The sequence below is a fragment of the Rhagoletis zephyria genome, unplaced genomic scaffold (assembly GCF_001687245.7).
Source record: "Rhagoletis zephyria isolate East Lansing unplaced genomic scaffold, Rhagoletis_zephyria_1.1 Rzeph_scaffold_05850, whole genome shotgun sequence".
Taxonomy (NCBI): Eukaryota; Metazoa; Arthropoda; class Insecta; order Diptera; family Tephritidae; genus Rhagoletis; species Rhagoletis zephyria.
The window spans coordinates 2,720-16,308 of record NW_016162933.1 but is presented as its reverse complement, the minus strand read 5'-3'; the positions used below and the strand labels follow the sequence as shown (position 1 = coordinate 16,308).

General features: G+C 34.4%; 1 pseudogene; it reads right to left on the bottom strand.

Annotated features, from left to right (window-relative positions):
- Positions 1–7,545, bottom strand: part of LOC108372539 (uncharacterized) — a 19,356-nt pseudogene extending 11,811 nt beyond the window's left edge.
- Between the last annotated feature and the right edge of the window lie 6,044 nt (positions 7,546–13,589).

Below are 13,589 nucleotides of genomic sequence, written 5' to 3'. Positions count from 1 at the left end.
AAAAATTATAGGCTTTACGATTTCGTAGAAATAGGCCTCGCAGAAATCGGAAGCACATTCTTCGAGATGCCAATCACACAGCAAGTGCTATGGAGCATCAGCTTCTTCGTGTCGAAGAATTTGTTGGCGGTTGGAATCGCTGGAATGCGCTGTCGAAGAGATCATAGAAAACTTATCCCACTATTCTAACAGCGTCCCAACACTTAGCTCATCACTGTGTAATGATTTCTAGTGCGCCGCAAAAAGTGCCACAAAAATTCAATTTTAAGTGCTAGAAAAATACACAAAAACTTGAAAATTTGTGTTGTAACGGCATCTTTGTTGCAGCAGTAAACTTTGAGGCGCAGTAGAAATCACAGCAGTGATGAGCTAAGGTTTGTGACTTTTGTAGAATACGGCTGTTAGTCTCTCATGCACGCATTTAGAGGTGGTATACCTTGGGGACCTTGATTGCTACTTCGCTAGTAGGTGTAAAAAGTTTGCAGTGGTATGGGAGTATGTAGTTAATCTTCTCTTGAACACCGCTTATGAATTCTAACAAAACTGCGCCACAGGATGTTCAATATTGTTTGGTATTTAGTAATACTACATACTTTACAGAACTTGAGAAGTTTTTTTTTTCAGTGGGGAAGCCGCCAATTTGTCTGCATGGTTGTATGTACATACATACTTACATAGATCCTCAGAGTGGATGGATACATTAAAGCATCTCGTCTATATAAAATAATGTGTAGCGCTCTGGCAGAGTGAATGGTCGAGCGCTGAAAGACGCAACGCTGATGAAGAACTAAAATTAAACATTTATTTTTAAATAACACTTCACCATGCTCGCCACTAACTATCACACTGGCAAGAGCGCTTGCTTGCTAGTATTTGTGTGGCTGCTCATACTAAAGTTTTTCCCAGCGCTATCCTGGGATATATTTTTTTTTTCTTATTGAACTAAAATTTGAGTCAGCGGGGCAAGGAACGAATTAAGACTTTGGCTTTATTTTTATTTAGCAATGATATCAAAATTTATTGTATTGTATTTATTTTCAACATTTTTTAAAACACAGCTAGACGGGTTTGGATAAAATTTAGCAAATTTTTTTGAGAGGGATTGCTACATGTTTAAAAAGTTAAATTGAATTTACATAAATAATAAATTAAATATTCAACAATTCGATAGAGGTTTCAGAAAGCTTTATAACATATTTTTGGAGGGTTGCTTTAAAAGTTGCAAATTTGTCGAATTTTCCTAAATTTTGTAAAAACATTGAATCATTGATTTATATGCCAGTACCAGGTTGATTCGAGCTTTGTCCGGTGTGCATATGCTTTTTAAAATTTTCAAGATTTGGATGGCTTTAAAAAAATATTTTGGAAAAAATGGATTTCGATATCTATTATCTATGCTTATTCTAAAATTTAGGTGGCAAGCATATTCCGAAATACGCTGGAATGAATGGTACATATCTTGAGTGCTATGTACTGTGTATACATAAAAAAAAATGTTGATTGAAATTAACAAAATAAAAATTTGTATTACATAGAAGCACGGCAACCCTGATGGAAAATGTTTTTTGACCAAAGTTCTCAACAATACCTTTCATTTAATATCCATGTTGCGATGTTTTAGATAAATTATGTAGAATCGAAAATAAGTGGCAATCTTACACTATTATCCTAAGCGATAAGATTTTGTATATAGGAAAAACATTGTTTAAGGACCTGCTCTTGGTAGCTATAAATAGTACTATTTTACCTTTTCTTTAACAAAAAAAGTAAATAAATGTGATTCAAAATAGGTGGCAACCCTATTAAAAATGCTTTTGAATTAGTGATCTTTAAAACACCTTCCATTTGATACCCATTTTATGATGTTTTAATTTATTTGTAACTAATTTTTAATAGGTGGCAACCTTATACGAGTGTTCTCGGAGATAATGCCTATTCAGATAACCTTAAAATCCAAAACATTATCTGTGTACAAAATTTCATAAAGATCATTCGAGAAGTTTCCAAGAGCCCAATATATACAATAATTGCTCGTTTAATGTAATAAGATTTGATGCAGAATGAACTATATGTATATCGAAATATTTACTAGTGCCTAATATGACACCGAGAAGTCGTTCCCAAATAAATCAAAATTAAAATACTATAAAATATTTTATGTTTTTTACTAAATAAAAAATATAAATTTACTGTTCTTAAAACCAAGACTACATACGAGGACTACAGCTAAATTACGTGTTGCTAAAAAGTTTTCAATGGACGTGTACTTATTTTTAATTTAAATAAATAAATTAAAAAATAATAAAACAAATGCCAAATTTTTAGTTTATTCTCCTTTAATACGCTACTCATTCAGCAATTCCACAAATAATAGTCGACACTTTTAATTCGGAAATTTATAACATTGTCGAAAGAAAAATTATGCCCGAAAGAGCACAGCTGCTGAATTTATTATTGCAGCAAAAAAATAAAATAAATAAAACGCTGCATCACCACGCCTGCTCAACAACAACAAGACGGTCTCGCCACCCCGCCGCGCTATGTCTTTGCCAACGCAATCATCGCTAATTTAAATTAGAATTTTTGCGCGCGTTACCTCAATTATTGGTCAATTGCCAAAATCTATCGTAGTCGCAGTCTATTTTTAAGCGATATATTCATTCTAAATGAAAAATCACTTTCGAAATACGTTTTACACAGTTTTAAAGCGAACAAGCATACACACACATGCATACGTACAACAAATAGTATCTATCTATGCCTGCAAATATTGATGCCATTTCTTAGTCGCCCTCCTCCATTCATAGCGGGTAGCAAAAGAAGCAAAGTATGTACATATGTATGGTGTATCGAGCACATTTAGAAAGTAAGAATTTTTGGAGCATTTTGGACTGCACTCATAAACCAAGGCCTTCCGAGCAGTGTATGCGGTACACACCCACGCATAGCGTCTCATTAGTAAATACACAGCAAACGCGCGATCGCGCGGNCAAAGTATGTATGGGTGTATCGAGCACATTTAGAAAGTAAAACTTTTTGGAGCATTTTGGACTGCACTCATAAACCAAGGCCTTCCGAGCAGTGTATGCGGTACACACCCACGCATAGCGTCTCATTAGTAAATACACAGCAAACGCGCGATCGCGCGGAGGCCAGTGGTCAGTTTTGGTGCCACTTTTTTGCGATTTCTGTGCCACTGTGGCCGGCCACCGTACGCCGCTCTGCCCTGCTTTGTGCTGCTCGCATTGAAATTAACAAAGCTAACCATTTGTAGATTTTCGTGTAATTTCGCATTCATTCTGCATTTTGATTCGCATTCGCATTCGCACATTCGTTCTTCGCATCTGTCGTTCCATTCGTCTTTCTCCAAATGTGTTTTTCGAGCTGCTTTCACATGATTTTCTATGAATATTTTCTCCAACAATTTGATCATAGAGATTAAATATATTTTTTCTGAATTTAGAATTAATTTATTGAAAATTAAATTTCGGTTATATGCATACATACATATACATATGTATATATATATGTAAGTGCCACCTTCATCCACCGTTAAATCACTACACAAAGAGCGAAATTTGTTTATTAACCTTCACCTTATTTGGAATCGACTTCAGCCATCCAANTGCTCGCATTGAAATTAACAAAGCTAACCATTTGTAGATTTTCGTGTAATTTCGCATTCATTCTGCATTTTGATTCGCATTCGCATTCGCACATTCGTTCTTCGCATCTGTCGTTCCATTCGTCTTTCTCCAAATGTGTTTTTCGAGCTGCTTTCACATGATTTTCTATGAATATTTTCTCCAACAATTTGATCATAGAGATTAAATATATTTTTTCTGAATTTAGAATTAATTTATTGAAAATTAAATTTCGGTTATATGCATACATATGTACATATACATATGTATACATATATGTAAGTGCCACCTTCATCCACCGTTAAATCACTACACAAAGAGCGAAATTTGTTTATTAACCTTCACCTTATTTGGAATCGACTTCAGCCATCCAATTAGAGAGAAAATACATACATACATTTATGTAAAGCACCTATACCACACATGTACATACACAGTTGCATTTATACATACACATGTAATAACGCTGTGCGTTGGAAAATTTTTAAAAATAGCATTATTTATATAATGAAGACTTTGAAGATCATTCAGATTTAGTTTTTGATCTTTAGTGTCGGTTTTTGTTTTTTTTTTNTACACAGCAAACGCGCGATCGCGCGGAGGCCAGTGGTCAGTTTTGGTGCCACTTTTTTGCGATTTCTGTGCCACTGTGGCCGGCCACCGTACGCCGCTCTGCCCTGCTTTGTGCAGAAATTAACAAAGCTAACCATTTGTAGATTTTCGTGTAATTTCGCATTCATTCTGCATTTTGATTCGCATTCGCATTCGCACATTCGTTCTTCGCATCTGTCGTTCCATTCGTCTTTCTCCAAATGTGTTTTTCGAGCTGCTTTCACATGATTTTCTATGAATATTTTCTCCAACAATTTGATCATAGAGATTAAATATATTTTTTCTGAATTTAGAATTAATTTATTGAAAATTAAATTTCGGTTATATGCATACATATGTACATATACATATGTATACATATATGTAAGTGCCACCTTCATCCACCGTTAAATCACTACACAAAGAGCGAAATTTGTTTATTAACCTTCACCTTATTTGGAATCGACTTCAGCCATCCAATTAGAGAGAAAATACATACATACATTTATGTAAAGCACCTATACCACACATGTACATGTATACACAGTTGCATTTATACATACACATGTAATAACGCTGTGCGTTGGAAAATTTTTAAAAATAGCATTATTTATATAATGAAGACTTTGAAGATCATTCAGATTTAGTTTTTGATCTTTAGTGTCGGTTTTTGTTTTTTTTTTCAAAAGTTGAAGGACGAATTTATATTAGCTTGTGTGTGTTTGTTGTTTACAAAATTTTGTAAGATGCTAAAAATGAGTTGGCGTTAGAAGACTAGCTGCCTATTCATCATCATGGTCAACATTTATTAAAACCGAAAATATATTTCAATCTAAACGAAGAAAATATTTGCAGAAAAAAATTTAAATAAAGATTTATAAATAAAAAATTAATGATTCTCATAAGAAGTCATTTCTATTATATTCTTCAAAAACACACAAAGCAGAGCTCTCTCTCGACGAAGAATTCTATATTGCGCAGAAACGTGAACGATGTCGAACCAATGTGAGAAGGCTTTGGGTGCTTTTGAGAGAACTATTCTACGCAAGATCTACACCCGTGCTCGCGTGGACGACAGGTATCGGAGAAGATGGAATGACGAACTGTATGAACTAGCGACATAGACAAGCGTTTAACGCATACAAATACAGCGATTGCGCTAGTCGGGGCATGTGAAAAGATCCATCCATGGGTGGACAACGAAAGCAAGGGCGCCCACGATCACAGTGGAAGGACCAAGTGCAGAAAGACCTGTTTGCACTCAGGATATGGAGCTGGCGCAAATTCGCACAGGAGATAGGCAATTAAAAGTCCCGTTGAGGAACGTCAGTGCAATTGTCTTATTACTCTCTTCTTCTCTTATTCCCTATCAAAAATCCATCTCTGGATCAAAGAGAAACTTTCCTTACTTTAAGGTCGAAAATTCTTCCGAATGAGTAAAAAAAATCTCCCGAATGCGTAATTTTTCTTTGGAATGTGTAAAAACGTACACGAAAATATGGGACCGTGGATGTAATCTATCATTTTGAAGACATGTTGGGCATAAAAAGAGGAAAAAACTTCTTTAGTGCAGCTCTCGCCTTTGATGGTGGCGCTGGCATGTCAAAGTCCTATCGGAATTCAGAAAAAATATGGTTCATAATGCTCTAAAAAACAATCTGTCAGAAAGATTACAATTTTTGGCCAATATCGTGGGCTCGCCCAAGCCCATCAAAGTTCAAGTGCTAGAAAAAATTATACATAAGCTTATCTACTTCGATTCTCTACAAAAAGAGGTGCAAATACCAAATTATGTAGGACTTATGTATACTTTCGAAGCTACTTGCAATTTTAGAAAAAAAAATTATTAACTAATGTATTTATGAATTTTTATTTTTTGAGCACGTTGAACTTTGATGGTTTTGGGCGAGCCCAAGATATTGGCTAAAAATAGTCATCTTACACACATATTGTTTTTAGAGGAATTAGCAGATTAATGCACCAACGAAATACATTTTCCGAGTAAATTTTCTGATTTTGCACCTGACTTAGTTGCTGCTGAGAGCATTGGCGCCCTTCTGTTGTGGGCCCAGTCAGCAGTGCTTCTTTTGCTGACCGTTAAATCCGCCACTGAATTTTTGTTTTCGACATGGGCCTACAACTCGTTGTAACTAAGTGGGCTTACTCACTGCAAGCCATACTGACGACCGACAACAGTTAATATATATATATATATATATATAACTGATTAATCACAAATACATAGTTCATTTTCACTTGACGCACGTAGTCTAACAGAACACGTCACTTCACCCACTCAACATCAATTTTTGCGGCGATCTTTCTTTAGTTTCCCTGTTTTCTCTATTTTAAAATAATTAGTATTTTATGGAAAACGCATTTTTGTCAGTCGGCGTCTATTCTAAATTCCTTCCACGCTTTCAAAAAAAAATAAATAAAAATAAAACATATCCACAGATATGTGTGTGTGTGTGTGTGCGCTTACCTTATTGTGTGGCAGTACAATGAATGCTCCACCGCCAGCGGATTCCACAATGATGGCCAAGAATTTCGGATTCACCGCACAGAATGTGGAGTCCCAACTGCTTTTTGAGACGCGTATATTGTCGTAGCATTGCTCACGTTTCAGTGCCTGACCGTAGACGTGACGAAATTTTGAACTTCGTACAACGCGAAATGACATTTTTTTTGGCCGCTGTTCGGTTACTGCTCCTCTACTGTTGCTGCTGCTGCTGCTGCTGCTATGTACTATAGTACTGTAAATGTATGTACTACAACTACTTTAGTTTGCTGTTGTAGTTGTTGTTGTTTGTTAGTGTTATTTTACCGCTTTTACCTAGGTTTAATAATTTTTAATTTTTTTTTTTTTATACAAAAACTGTTTTTATTTTTTATTTCTCTTAAGTCGCCTAATTCTTTTGCTATGAGTCGCTGAATTGCTGAGCTATTATTATTTTTTTTTTTTTTTTAACTTTCGTATTGTTGTTGTTCTTTTTTCTAACGGAAATGTTTAACTTTCGTAGTATCGGTGTTAGTCAGTCGTCGGCGTAGTTGCTAACTTGGCTTATTTATTGATGAATTCCTGATTGTTGACGGTTGACGATTGACGATTGATGTTACTCGATTTTTGTTAGTTTCGTATTTTTTATTGTTGCTATACTTGCTGTTATTTATTGTGTATTTTTGTTATTTGATCTATTGTTGACTTTGTTGGTTTGTTTACAATTGTTGTTGCAATTCGTTACTAGTAGAGTAGTAGCCAACACACAATTTCTTCCTTCGTTCGTACACACTTTTCAACGCATTGAATCTGCCAATTAGAATGAAATGTACAAAGTACTATGTAAATACGGTGGATAATGAAAAGAGTAAACAAATTTTGTATAAACATGAAATATAATACCTAATATATATCATTTTCGATTTCGATTCTCGTTCAGAGGAATTAAAATGTTTTTAAAAGTGCATTTTCATATTACGTTCGCTATTATTTATAATTAAATACTTATTAAAAATTTTTGGAAATTTCTGAAAATGTATTTTTATTTGATTTGTACATTTATTGGATTTATTTGTATTGTCAGTGATGATTCGAACTCAACTTGTTANTACTCAATTTTTAAACACAAATTTATGTTCATACTTGTCCACTTAAATATTTGTTCTTTTTTCATTTGCAATGTGCATGAAATTTTATTGAGAATATTCAGTGTCAACGCGTACTGTAGTATTTATGTATATACATATGTATGTATATATGTATGTATAAATGCAAATATTTGAAACCGCAAATTTGTAAATTATACAACGTAAACGATACACGTGAAGGTGTTTTAAAATCATAACCTACGACAAATTTTCCGCAACGATTGTTGCAGCAAGAAAAAAAGCATATGTATGTACAGTGGCGGTCAAAAATGAATAAATGGTGTTAAGTTTTTATATTTACAATATTTTTCAAGCTATAATTTTTTTGACATTTTTTTTTATAAAAATATAGCTCATACTTTAACAAAATTTTTTATCTAAATTTCGAGCTTTTTTTAACCAGAATTTTTAGACATTTTTTGGGTATGCAGTTAACAAGCTTATAAGATTGAAGTAAAATGAGTGCACTTTTTGAGGGGGTATAAAATCGCATTGATTTTTATTAAATTTTTTTTGCTCCCGGCTTTTGCGTTTTCTTTTTATATACATATGTAAATAGCGAAATTTAGTAAAACTGGCGTTGACTTTTTTTATTTTTTCGCAAACGGTCTTGCGCATATTTTTCCACAAGAAATTTATGTTTATATGGAAAAAGTGCAAAACGCTATCAAAAAAAAAAAAATAAAAATTATTAAAAATTAATGCGATTTTTGTTTTACTAGAATTTTATAAACTTGTTAACTGCATACCCAAAAAATTTCTAAAAATTCTGGTTAAAAAGCCCGAAATTTAGATAAAAATTCATCCATTTTTGACCGCCACTGTATGTATACAATACACATAAATACAAATCTAGATGCTAGCATGTGTGTGCGCACCTTTTTTTAATATATGTAAATATGTTATTACTAAGTACCTACATTTATTATTTGAGCTATGAAACACCAAATAGGGCATTTTGAAATCTCTTCTTAAATACCAGTTTCACTTTCTTGCTAATTTCAAGAGTTCGTCGCAGGGCTTTTAGGAAGCTAAGACTCCCGTGGTCTAGAATCTGCTAAAACTCCATGGCATCCCAGAACGCTTAAGAGGCGCCAACCATTGCGGTAATGCATTGAAGTGTGGTGCGCGCAGACAGCGCTACCGGAAGTGGTCGAACACCCCTGTCTGTATTGGATGAATACACATATACATAAATACAGACGTATCTACATATTCAAATTCCGCCAAATGATAGCCAAAAAAAAATGTTGTCTTTTGGAATTAAAAAGACACAGTCCCACACGCAATTATTGCATAATCTTTTTTATTTTCAACAAAAATCCATTCAATCGGACACACGCGCTGCTCATAAATTTCCTTTACATTGATTTTAGCAAACTTTCGATTGAATAGAGATGAACCAAAGTGTGGTTATTTAATTTCTATTTATATGCAAATTTTTAAAGGCATAATTTCATAATTTTCTCTCCTCAACGCTTTCAATATATGTATAAGCAGTAAAAATGAAATGAATATCTTTGACCTTCAACAAAAGCTGAAACAATGAAAAAAAATAAGAGTTGAAGTTGAATTTTGCATAAGCGAAAAAATATTGAAAATGTGTCACTTTTTTGCATATTACGATTACTTATGCAAACAAACAATAAATGTTTAATAAAATTTGTTGTGAATATTTCTTTTATAGCTTTATGAAATTACTACCTAAATATTTATTGCTTAGCATTAACCTACTTTGTGGCATTTAGCACGATTTTGCATGTTGTTGTAACTATTTTCGTGTAAATAAATGAAAGGTGTTAAAATGGACTGTTATTTAAGGTTAAAGTAAATAATAATAAAATTTGGTTGACACATTTTGACAGTTTCACTACGCTTCTGATAAGTTTTCAGTATATTATACATATGTACATTAGACTGCATCGAAAAAAAAAACAATTAATTTTTAAGCAAAAAACAAAACTGACTTCAATTCTCATATAAAAATTTAAGAGTACCGTTAATTTCTTCATGAACCAATGTTCGCATCTAAACCAAATTAGTATGGGAACACCTCTGAGGCAGCGCAGAATTATATATAAAATCGGTTAACGTGGTCCAAAGTGATGGGGTAACATATCGTACACGACCTTCCAAGGTGACACAACTCAAAATTACTTAGCACAAGCTAATCATATGGGCAAGGAAGACTTTATCTTAGGTTTTTCCAACAAATTATAATAAAAATGTGTTCCAGCTTTAGCTGAAAGGGAATTAAAATTTCTGTATACATTTTTAGTACACAATTTCAAAAATGGCAAATTTTGAATTGTGTCACTTTATTAGCAAAAGTCTAATAATTTTTCGGCGAGCTATAATTTGCTGACATTATGGTGGTTCGTTAGGGTTAGGGTTTGGGAACTGAGATATAGTGGGTAAGTACTACTTTACCCTTGTAAGGTGGTACGGTATAACGTATATACATCATATATTTACATACATTTATTTATTTACATAATATGTGTATATGTTTTGTGTTTATTAGGTTATAATACAATACATGTATGACGCGTTTAATTTCTTTCGATTTGATTATTTTATTCATGATTTAGGATTTTAAGAAAAGCACGTATCATGCACTTGTATATATTCCAAGTACATATGTTTGCATATATGTATGTATGTATGTACAAATTGAAAATGCAAACTTTCCGTCGTCTGCTTTACAGATAAGCCACTGCTATAATCCGCGCCTTTCAAAATTGTGACTTCTACAGCCTTCACTTACGATAAATCAAAGTATTATATATGCACATACTCACATACAGCACGATTAATCGACGCATATGTATGCACATACATATGTATACGGAAGTCGATAAGCGCCAGCATTGACATTTACTTCACCGCTGCATGCTGTTCTTGTTTAGCGATAAAATTCATTTATTTCTAAATGCACATTTAAAAAAAATTGCATATACTCGTACATACATACATATGTACATATTAATGAGTGAACATAAATGGCGGATCAAGTTAATTTCTATGTTTAGTAGCAAGAGTTTAAACATGGAATCTAGGCGCCTATATTAGCATGGATTGAATGCATGCTTTGGAACAGATTGATCAATCCAATCATATGCACAGGATCCGCGAGAATAGCCAATGTAATAAAAGTGGTCGCCCCTGTCATTGGTTAGTCAGTTATCTCAGGCAAATCCCTGCCAACTATAAGGGAGCTACAGGAATGGGTACCGGGATATCAGAATGACTATGGGTTAACCTTCCAAACTGACAAAACTGATATTGATCACATAAAAAACCCAAAATTTCTCTTTGAATTTCTCCTCCGAGCCTGAATCCCTGAGTAGTATTCTGGACTATAAAGAAAATTGGAGAAGAAATGTGAACGAGAATTGAGAAGGGTCTAGGTATGTATGGTAAATATGTACACCACGGTCGTCAAACCGATTGTAATTCACGAGTCCTTAGTCTGGCGGAAATCCCTTGCCAAAACGTGAAGAAGAAAATAATTGCGACCTTACCAGATATTTTACTTGCAACCACTGCACATTTTCCTGCATGACGTGGCTGCAAAGAGCGCCCTTAGACTACAGCAAACCAAAACTTAATAACAACTTCGAACATTCGGGTTTACTAGGTGAATAAAAAAAGAGGCAAAGTTGACTCAGAATCCGGCATTGACTACCGTTTGATACCTAATAAAAGGATAACCATTCGGGTTCCAACCAAAGATGAATGGGACGTAGACCTACGAATGGCAGATGATGGTGCGAGTATTTTCATCTACACTGAAGAAGGCAGCAGAAATAGTCCGTTTCCAATAGCTAAGCAATAGGATCCAGAGTAGTGAGAACGGTATTGAGCGAAATTTTCGTAGCGCGCACTGGGGCATGTAAACGTCACCCTTTGCTGTGTTCCGAGGACAAAGCAATATAGAAGGAAACGATACAGCTATTACTCTGAGCTGTACAAATCTGTACATCCACCGTTTAGTGATCATATTAGAAAAATCGATGAATTCGCCATGGCCGTTACAAATGATTTCAGCCCCAACCGGGGGGGTTGTGAGGTCTGAAAGTCATTATGGCCGAGGTTAAATAGGCAATCTGGTACTCATATTCGACCTCTGAGTGGGAGTATGGAATTTTCCATAAGCGACTACCTAACCTAACCCATCGTCTCGAATTCATATAGACTTAGATGAAATTCTGACACTTGTGCTAAGGGTGATCCACATACAAAAATACGTAGTAGTAAATCAAGAACTCTTAAAAACTAGGGCTTTCAGATAAGATGCGATGCTGGCCACTTCACAGTCGTCACCGATTTTGCAGAGTAACTATTCCAAGCGTAAGCAACTGAATAAATGGAATGTACAGAAGCTAATCTCATCGCTGGCCCCAGTGCTAGATCTAAATCCTTCTTCAGACATAACAATATTTATTCATTCATTTGAAAATCGTGTATGAATGATGTAATCGAGTGTTAATAGCGAGAAAAATCGTTCCTCTTTGCACAGTTGCATTCACTATGCATTCGTAAATATTGTCAATTTGCTGTTAATTTGTCTATGAAATCATAAATAAAAATACGCGCATCATAAATTCTGTATTTGCACGCGCAATCACCAATGAGTAACGCGCTCCATTGCATACCAAAGCAGGGCGGCGGACGAAATGACAGCACTAAGTTAGTGGTGGTAGTGTGGCAAACGTCATTGCAACGTGAAAATATTTCAAGTTTAATTGTGACTGCAATTTCCACACAATTAATTGTTTATTGCATTTGGCAATGCAATTATGTATGCTATTTGATAGGTATTTACTTGGAATGTGGATGATGGGAGTTTGACACAGCAGAATATTAATGAGTGTGAAACGTCACTAAAATGTTAATTGTACTTGAAAGAATTAAGAATTGATAAACATTGCAATCGATTTGACAGAATGGTTCAATATGAAAAAAATCATACAACAATTTTGACAAGTTTTAACTATTTTGCTTTTATTTGTTTAATGTTTATTAATTTGTTACAAAAGTATACCTCAATTTCTATAAAAAAATGTATGTATATCCAAATTTCAAACTTTGTGCAAAAATTAAACCAACTGTGCAAAGTTTCACCAAAATTTCAAAAGATAATGTGCTATCATGATTCAATAATGAAAGGTTTTGTAAGAAAAACTTTCTCTCGCTCTAATTTTATCAATGACACTCCCACCCTACTCCTAAAAACAAAAACAGTGATATTTCTTTTCCAAATTTCTTTGCAAGTTTTAAGAACATTTTTAAATTGTTAGTAGTGAAATTTTTACTTTTTAAATTTGAAGAAATGTTTGTTCTGCATTCGCTGGCGCCAACAAGACAAAATGGGTGAGAATCGTTGGACTACAGAAATTCAATGTTAAGAGACGAAATTCCCTTAAATGCCGAAATGTATTTGTCGATATTCGTGGAGACCTCTTGATTCTGCCAAGTCGCTGTAAAGTAAAGCGTTCAATGAGCCAACGAAGGTATTTAGGTATTGTACTCCACGACACAATCCTGGTGTCTCCGAATGAGATTTTGACGCAATATAACATTGCCAAACCGCATCCATAGGCCCAATCGTCACACGACAGCTCGGTTTAGTCAATGGCGCGATGTAATTGCACACTTAAAAGGTGTACGCACGAGGCGAATGTTGGCTGGCGACCAACTTTA